General features: G+C 39.6%; 1 non-coding gene across 1 annotated transcript; it reads right to left on the minus strand.

The window, feature by feature from the left end:
* Positions 1–282: 282 nt before the first annotated feature.
* Positions 283–444, minus strand: LOC116889524. Its single transcript, XR_004386466.1, has one exon. It is a non-coding gene; the product is annotated as a U1 spliceosomal RNA (small nuclear RNA).
* Between the last annotated feature and the right edge of the window lie 7,816 nt (positions 445–8,260).

Below are 8,260 nucleotides of genomic sequence, written 5' to 3' on the forward strand. Positions count from 1 at the left end.
AGAAACCTTGCTTATCTTTTCCCTTCAGAATCAGTTCTCCAGAGAAAGGAGAAAATGAATTCAGTGTGAAAGGTAGAACATGTGATATAAAGAAATTCAAAGGTGTTCTAAGACCTAGGAAATGAGGTCAACATTCAGGCAGAGGACTTGGGAATTTGCTTGCAATAACACATAGTACTGGGTGAGAAGTAGGACCCTGGTTCCATGAAGATCACTGTGATGCAATGCACCCCCTAAGCCCTTTCTCTTCTTATTTAATTTTCTTTTAAAATACATTTAGTTGGGGAGAGCGAACATTCTCCCACTGTCAGAAATTAATGCAGTTGACTTTCCCACATGGGTGGGGGAGGCACCACAGGAGTCAGGAATCAGCACAACTGGAGTGAATGAATAAGCCTCACCCTGTGGAAACCAATTTCATAATCATGGTGTCACTTCTGCTATGCCGACACCCTAGCCCTACTTCAATAAAAAAAAAGTCTAGAGTCACGGTCAGATTTGAAGTACAGGATTAGGCAGCATTAAGCTTTGCCCTCAGATTTGCCCTCAGATAGAAGTGGCTAAACCTTTTCCCCCCACTAATCTTGTAAGTCCATTTATTGACAGAAGAAATATATACATGCAATACTTTTAATGTAAGTGCATGTCTGGCCTCAGTAGAAGAGGAAGCGCCTAACCTTGTAGAGACATCAGGCTGTGGATACCCAGGATGGGCCCTATACTCTCTAGAGGAGAAGGAGAGGGGAGATGAAGGGACAGACTCTATGGGGAGGGGGCAGAGGCAGGACAGCCATTGGGATGTGATAAAATAATAAAAACATTTATAAAGGAAATACATTCATAAATTGAAAAAATATATCAGTGCAGGTCATTAAACCCAGAAACTTTCTAAACCATGGGAAAGAATCCTTCCATGTGCATCCAACCACCTAACTGGAGATCCATATGGAGTTTGGAGGAAACAAAACTATTGCTTCTCTCTTGCAGTCATTAGTTCTTGAGAACACTAAAGGAAGAAATTGATGGTCTAGGTGGGTGCTGAATTATCTGGGGACTGGTGAGCTGATACGGCCATCTGCCTAAGTAAACTGTGTTTGTCCACAGTGGGGACTCTTAGTGGACAGGAGAAACTATCCCCACTGAGAAACTACCTCACAGAATAGTAGCCCTGTAGTTTCAAGCACAGTAAGTGTCCTTAGGTTTACTGGACATGATAGTGCTTCCATTTTCAGGTTTCATTTCTTGTTTATGGTGTGTGCTGGGAGGACTTTGATGACTGCTTTGACCACAATGAGAGTTTTCATTTGTTTCCTCCTACCACTCACAACAGCATCCCCATTGGCTTGAAAATAACTGTCCAACTGTGTGCTAGATACTACTCATTCCTAGAGGGGATGGTAATTCTGCCAATCCATTTAAGAAACAGCTATCAAAAATAATGACTTTATGAAATTCATAGGCAAGTGGATGGAACTGGAAAATATCATCCTGAGTGAGGTAACCCAATCACAGAAAAACACATATGGTATGCACTCATTGATAAGTGACTATTAGCCCAAATGCTTGAATTACCCTAGATGCATAGAACAAATGAAACTCAAGACGGATGATCAAAATGTGAATGCTTCACTCCTTCTTTAAAAGGGGAATAAGAATACCCTTGGCAGGGAATAGGGAGGCAAAGATTAAAACAGACACAGAAGGAACACCCATTCAGAGCCTGCCCCACATGTGGCCCATACATATAGAGCCACCCAATTAGATAAGATGGATGAAGCAAAGAAATGCAGGCTGACAGGAACCGGATGTAGATCTCTCCTGAGAGACACAGCCAGAATAAGGCAAATACATAGGCGAATGCCAGCAGCAAATCACTGAACTGAGAATAGACCCCCGTTGAAGGAATCAGAGAAAGAACTGGAAGAGCTTGAAGGGGCTCGAGACCCCATATGAACAACAATGCCAAGCAACCAGAGCTTCCAGGGACTAAGCCACTACCTAAGGACTATACATGGACTGACCCTGGACTCTGACCTCATAGGTAGCAATGAATAGCCTAGTAAGAGCACCGGTGGAAGGGAAAGCCCTTGGTCCTGCCAAGACTGAACCCCCAGTGATCGTGATTGTTGGGGGGAGGGCGGTAATGGGCGGAGGATGGGGAGGGGAACACCCATATAGAAGGGGGGGAGGGGTTAGGGGGATGTTGGCCTAGGAAACAGGGAAAGGGAATAAAAAAAGAAAGGTAAATAAGAAATACCCAAGTTAATAAAAGATGGAGAAAATATTTACTTTGGTGTATTCACCAGCACACCGTAGTTTTCCTACTTTCACCTTCCTATCGGACTTGGAAAGCTTCATATTTCATTTGCACTCACGTTATGTTTACAAATGAAACTTTAGAGGCATTGTTTAATTTTTAAGCCTATCTGTCCTTTCTGATGAGTAAGAGTTTTTAATCTATTTAGTATAATTTCCACAGAGCTATATGTGATAATGTTCTCACCAAATTCAGACTAGTCATTGAATATTGCAACACTTTGGCTACCACCTTCTTCCTAAGTATGTGATATGAACCATGACATTACAATCTTAAAACTGTAACCGGAATGACTTGTGTTTGTACTATATCCCATTCTCATTATATTCTTTGTCACACAATGAAATAATGTTGCGCCATTTTCTATTCTCATTACAATCTTTTCCTTATGAATCGGGCATCAGAATTTTAATGCCTTTTGTAATCTGTGAAATATAGTAGTATGTTTTGTTATACCCCCCCCCAAAAAAAAAGAAAAGGAAGTCCTCTTGGTGGAGATGGTGACAGCAGGGTGCTCTTCTCTGTGCTGCAGAGGCGAGTGGGGAATGGTCTTCAAGCATTGCTCTGAAATATAAACTGTCCATCCTGTCTTGTTTCTCGAGTTCTACCACTTCTAAAGCTGACTCATTAACTGTAGATGAGGTAATTAGGATCAGAAGGGAACTGATAAGAAATTAAGCCAGTTTGCATAATGCAGATATGTAAAGAGGATGGTATTACCAGGATTCTAGGAAGTAGGCTAATCAGGTTTCAATCAAAAACTCATCACTAGGAGAGAAAATTAATTCAGGATGGGAGACAGGCAAGAATAAGCACACACAGGATCTTCAAATCTGTCTGCACGAACCTTTCCTCTTCGGAGGGCAGCAAAGCCTGGAATTCCTCCCCTGTACAAGATGCTGTCACTACAGTCATTAATGAAAGCTTCCTCTCATCATCTGCTGTGGAGAGGCTGCTGTGTGTAGCTAGTTATACATGCCTCGACGATGTTCTTTGGTCTGAACCTTGCTGAAACCACCACTGCTGGAAATCTAATGATTTGCAGAAAAAATATAATAGGGCATTTCCTAACAGTTGAACCCCGCCTTCTGACATTGTAGAACAACATGATCATCTACAATGCCCATGCTTTAGTCCTGCAATTGATTTAAAAGGATTTCAGAAACCCACATCATAATGCTTTAAGTAAGTTTATGATTGTGTGCTGGGTCTCCTGCATTGGTATCTTTGCTGTATGTGACGAGCAGGTGGACACTCCTACAGTCTAGAGCATGGTTCTGCAGAAACTCGCCATCTTGGCATATCAGGGCTCCTCTGCCAGGCCTTGTTGTGTACCTGAAAAGAAGGGGCTAAGGGTTTCTGAATTTCATACCAAGTTTCACTGCTAAAAAGGATCTTTCCTGCAAAGAAACCTGCTGAGAATGTTATTCATTTAATTATAATGTATAATTGGCATGCTTTTTCCATTGCAAAGACATTCATAAAATAGCTATGTTCCTTAAGTTATAGTTAGATATGAATCGTAATTTCTAGTGTTCTATTGCACAGTACATAACCATAGGTGGTGACTATGAGTTTTTGAAATACCTACAAAAAAGATTATGAATACTTTCACCATAAGGAAATGACAAATGTTTGAAGAGACAGACCTGATTACTTCTAAATATTGCACAATGGGGATGGAGATATATATATATATATATATATATATATATATATATATATATATATATATATATACACCTCCCCACAAGAATATATAATATTTTGTCTCACTATGTATCCCTGTCTCCTGAGTGCTTAGGTCAATGACATTTGCCTCCACACTCAGAAGTCTATTAAATTTTTGGTATTTTATTGGTTCTGTGAATGCTTGATACCCCAGCATAGGTGAATGCTAGGTTGGTGAGGTGGGAGTGGGTGGGTGGGTGGGGTGTGGGAGCACCCTGATAGAAGCAGGGGGCAGGAGGGTGTGGGATAGGCGGTTTGAGAGGAGAAACCAGGAAGGGGGATAACATTAGAAATGTTAATAAAATAACTAATTTTAAAAAAAAGAAAAACATCATCCCTTGTAAGAGGGACATGAAGTAATATGGTCAGAGAAATATCTACGATAGCTCATTGCCCTCACCTCATTCCTAATATTTAAAGAAAACCATATTTTCATTGAAAATAAACTTGTTTTCATACAGTATATTCTGATCACAGATTCTCCTTCCCCAATTCCCTCCCAGATCCTCCCCATCTCCCCGCCCTCCCAAGTCCATCCCCTTCCTTTCTCTTTAGACAAAAAGATAGAATAAAAATACAAGATCTATGTACACACATGTGCACATGCACAGAACCTATAAAAACACAAAACTGGAAGCCATAATACACAAGCAAAAGGCCGATAAAACAAAAACAAAATGCCCAAACAAAGGCATATAAAACAAATGTCTGCAAAAATATCATTGAGTTTGTCTTGGTCATCTACAGAGCATAGGTGGGGGATTACTGAGAGGAGTGTAGGCACCTCCTCCCTCAACCTGCTGTGCCCGGAAGGCATTGTCTTATCCAGCAGGGATGAGGGCTTCTTCTTAACTGAACATATGGAGCCCTGATTCAGTCTTTCACCACACACACACACACACACACACACACACACACACACACACACACACACTATAAATATATGCACATATACTCTACTCCCTCCCTCACGCCACATGCAAAGTTGCCAGTTGGGAGGGAGTAGTGGAATTCTCAGTTGGGGGTGGGGGTACAAACTGTCAACAAGGCCAGCAACGGGCACAGTTGAAATGCCATAAGATGGCAACTTCTTGGCTTGGAGTCTCATCATCATGGCCCTTAAAATTAAAAAAAAAAATAGAACTACCATATGATCCTTTTGGGAGTACAGTCAAAATAGATCAAATCAAGATGTCTAAGAGACAACTGTACTTCCATGTTCATCACAATAGCACTCCCAACAGCCACAACAGGAAAGGGATCCAAATGAATAAAGAAAACAGAGTATATGCATACAGTGGACTATTAACTTCCAAGGAAGGAAACTGCTATTCCCGTCAATACACATACATTTGGAGGACATTATATTAATCACAATAAGCCAGACACAGAAGAATACTTTGTGGCTCTACTTAAATGAGGTGTCTAAAATTATCAAATTCATACATACAAACAGATAGTAGTTGCCAACGGCTCGAGGGTAAAGCAGTTGTTACTGGATGCATATGAAAGCTCAACTGTAAACCACGTACGTTCTAGAGATCTGCCATGTAACACAGTGCCTCAAAGCTGCAAAGACAGTGGTATGATCTTTAAGAGGGTCACTCTTTTATCCCATTCTTCTAAAAAAGAACCCAAATCAAAAAAAATGAACGTTTTTGAGGTGTAGCACCTTGTTTGCGGTGATGACATCTTGGGAGTATACAAATGTCTAAACTCAGTAAACTGTACACATTCAACATGTGTGTTTTTATGCAGCAATTATGCTCCAACAAAGTTATTTTTAATAGGAAGATATCCTATAGTTATATCTTTGCAAAGCAAAAGGACACCTTTAGAAACAAACTGTTAAAACAAGTCGCACCTAGCCCATGGTGTGTGACCCCAATGACCCCTTCCAATGAGTGATATTTTTTCCAGTCACAGAAGCAATTCATTTTGTAGTATGTTTATGATGTTCACACTAAGCCAAAGTCTGTCATCCTGGTATTTTATATTCATGTTATCTAGAATGAATGAAAATATATATATATATATATATATATATATATATCACATCTGTCTTTGTGTCATACACAATACCTGAGATAACTCAGCAGAATTTCAGTAGCAGTATCCAGCAGCATGACTTGAATAAAGAGAGCAAGTTCTCACAGGACAGCAGTGTTTTCCTGGAGAGCTGTTGCACTGTAAGGCTGAATCTTTGCATTCGTGAACTTCTCATCCGATTATAGGGATTTCCATTTTACATTTTAAAACATAAGTAATCACAAAAAACATTTTCAAATTTGCTTTCAAAAGGGGCTTAAATTTAAAAAGAAGTCATTTGAAGATTATACAAGAAATAAAATGCAAGAGAAAATTGAAAAAAATTAATTTATTATATGAAGAAACATAAACAACATTTGAGTCAATGACTCCAAGAAGCAGTCCACAAAAGTGCCCACAAGCCACTGGCTGAGATGCACTGGCACATACGACCATACTAATGTAAGATAGATCCCAAGGAAATGCTGTGTTTGCAAGACAACCAATACTACGCTTATTTCCCCGTTTACAAAATTGAACAGATTACATTCACATTTAATTAATGCTTCAAATCGGCCATTTAAGTTGTAATGTACAATCATCAAAAGATGCTGCTACATTCTTTATAAAAGATAACATCAAGACAATAAACTTATTTGCTACCAGAAGCACTTGCTGAGATCCACTGGTCTTTTTTCCCACCAAGTAAGTGCTAAGGGCTTAGAGGCTATTTCTAAAGTCTTTGTTTTGTGAGTGAGTGTGTGTGTGTGTGTGTGTGTGTGTGTGTGTGTGTGTGTGCATGTGTGTGTGTGTATTCTGTGCATCTGTGTGTACACGCACACCATCGTATGCTTTTGGAAATCAGAGAGCTGTGGGAACTGTTTCCTTCCACCAGATAGGCCCCAAGGGTGGAACTTGGGTTGTTGGGTTTGGTGGCACAAACCTTCCCCCACTGAGCCATCATGCACGCCTACTAAATGTTGTAATCAACTGATGGTAAGAGTGGGCAACTGCAGAGAAGACCAAAGACCAGTATGTTCTCTGAAGATAGGATGTGGATGAAACTACTTATGCCATTTCAGTCCGGAAAAAAACAAAACAAAACAATAACCAGTTTATGGACTTGAAGAATATAATAACTCTTTATGGTATTTTGAAATATTTTTGTATGTATTATTTAATGAAACCTTTCCAACGAGTTTGTGAGGTAAGTTGGAACAGTGTATCATGTAAATTTCATATGTTAGGAAACTGAGGCATAGAATAATTAAGTAAGCTTGTGGGACAACACAAGGAAAATGCCTACATGCCAAGAGACTGAAATAATATCTAATTAGCTAAAAATAAAAAGTTAAAAAAAACCACCTGTCTTTATAAAGTGTGACCTTTGGTGTCTGATAGTTCGCCAGCACTGCTACTTTGGTTTGAGGTCATTCGAGACGCTTCCCAACTGTCTAAGGTAAAAGGGCTTACAATATATTTGAAAACTAAGAGTTTCAAAGTATTTTTGAGTCATGCTTCTAAAGCAAGGCCAGAAACATACAAGTGTCCTTACCCTTGTCTAATTCTGAACTTGCCCAGGAAGTGTCAAAGGGATGCTAGTCTCACTTTCAAGGCATGACTTGAAATTGGAAATGCATACTACTCTACCTTCAGTCACCGGAAAGCTTCAAGGAGAGGATGTCCTTCACATTAAAGACTGAAAAGACCTAGTGTCTGTAAACATTAGAAAATGAATTCATAGAGGAAAACACTTTGGAAAGGCCTGGGAAGGCTCTTCCTACTCTTTCAATCATTGTGGACTCCTTAAACTAGGAAATAAGCAAAACAGGAGTGCTTTTTAGCCTCTTAAACTTGTTTTCCCTGGACTTGTTACACATGCTCAACAGGTTTATACCTGTGAGCAAGGAAACTACAAAGAAGTATCTGTCATATAAAGTATCATTCTGATGATGTACACTGTATCTAGAGCTATTAAAAACAGGAAAGGTGATACACAGGTCAACAGAAAACAGAGACAAACATCTATTTGACTTTTCTATGTTAAAAGTGGTCAAGAAGGATGTACTGCCTATGCATTCTCATACAAGTAAACCACAAATCCTGACAAGCCAGAAGAATTACAAATGAGAGCAAACACCTCAGGAAAGGCAAATGGACGCTCTAAGGTTCAGAACCTGATAT

This window comes from Rattus rattus, chromosome X (genome assembly GCF_011064425.1).
Source record: "Rattus rattus isolate New Zealand chromosome X, Rrattus_CSIRO_v1, whole genome shotgun sequence".
NCBI lineage: Eukaryota > Metazoa > Chordata > Mammalia > Rodentia > Muridae > Rattus > Rattus rattus.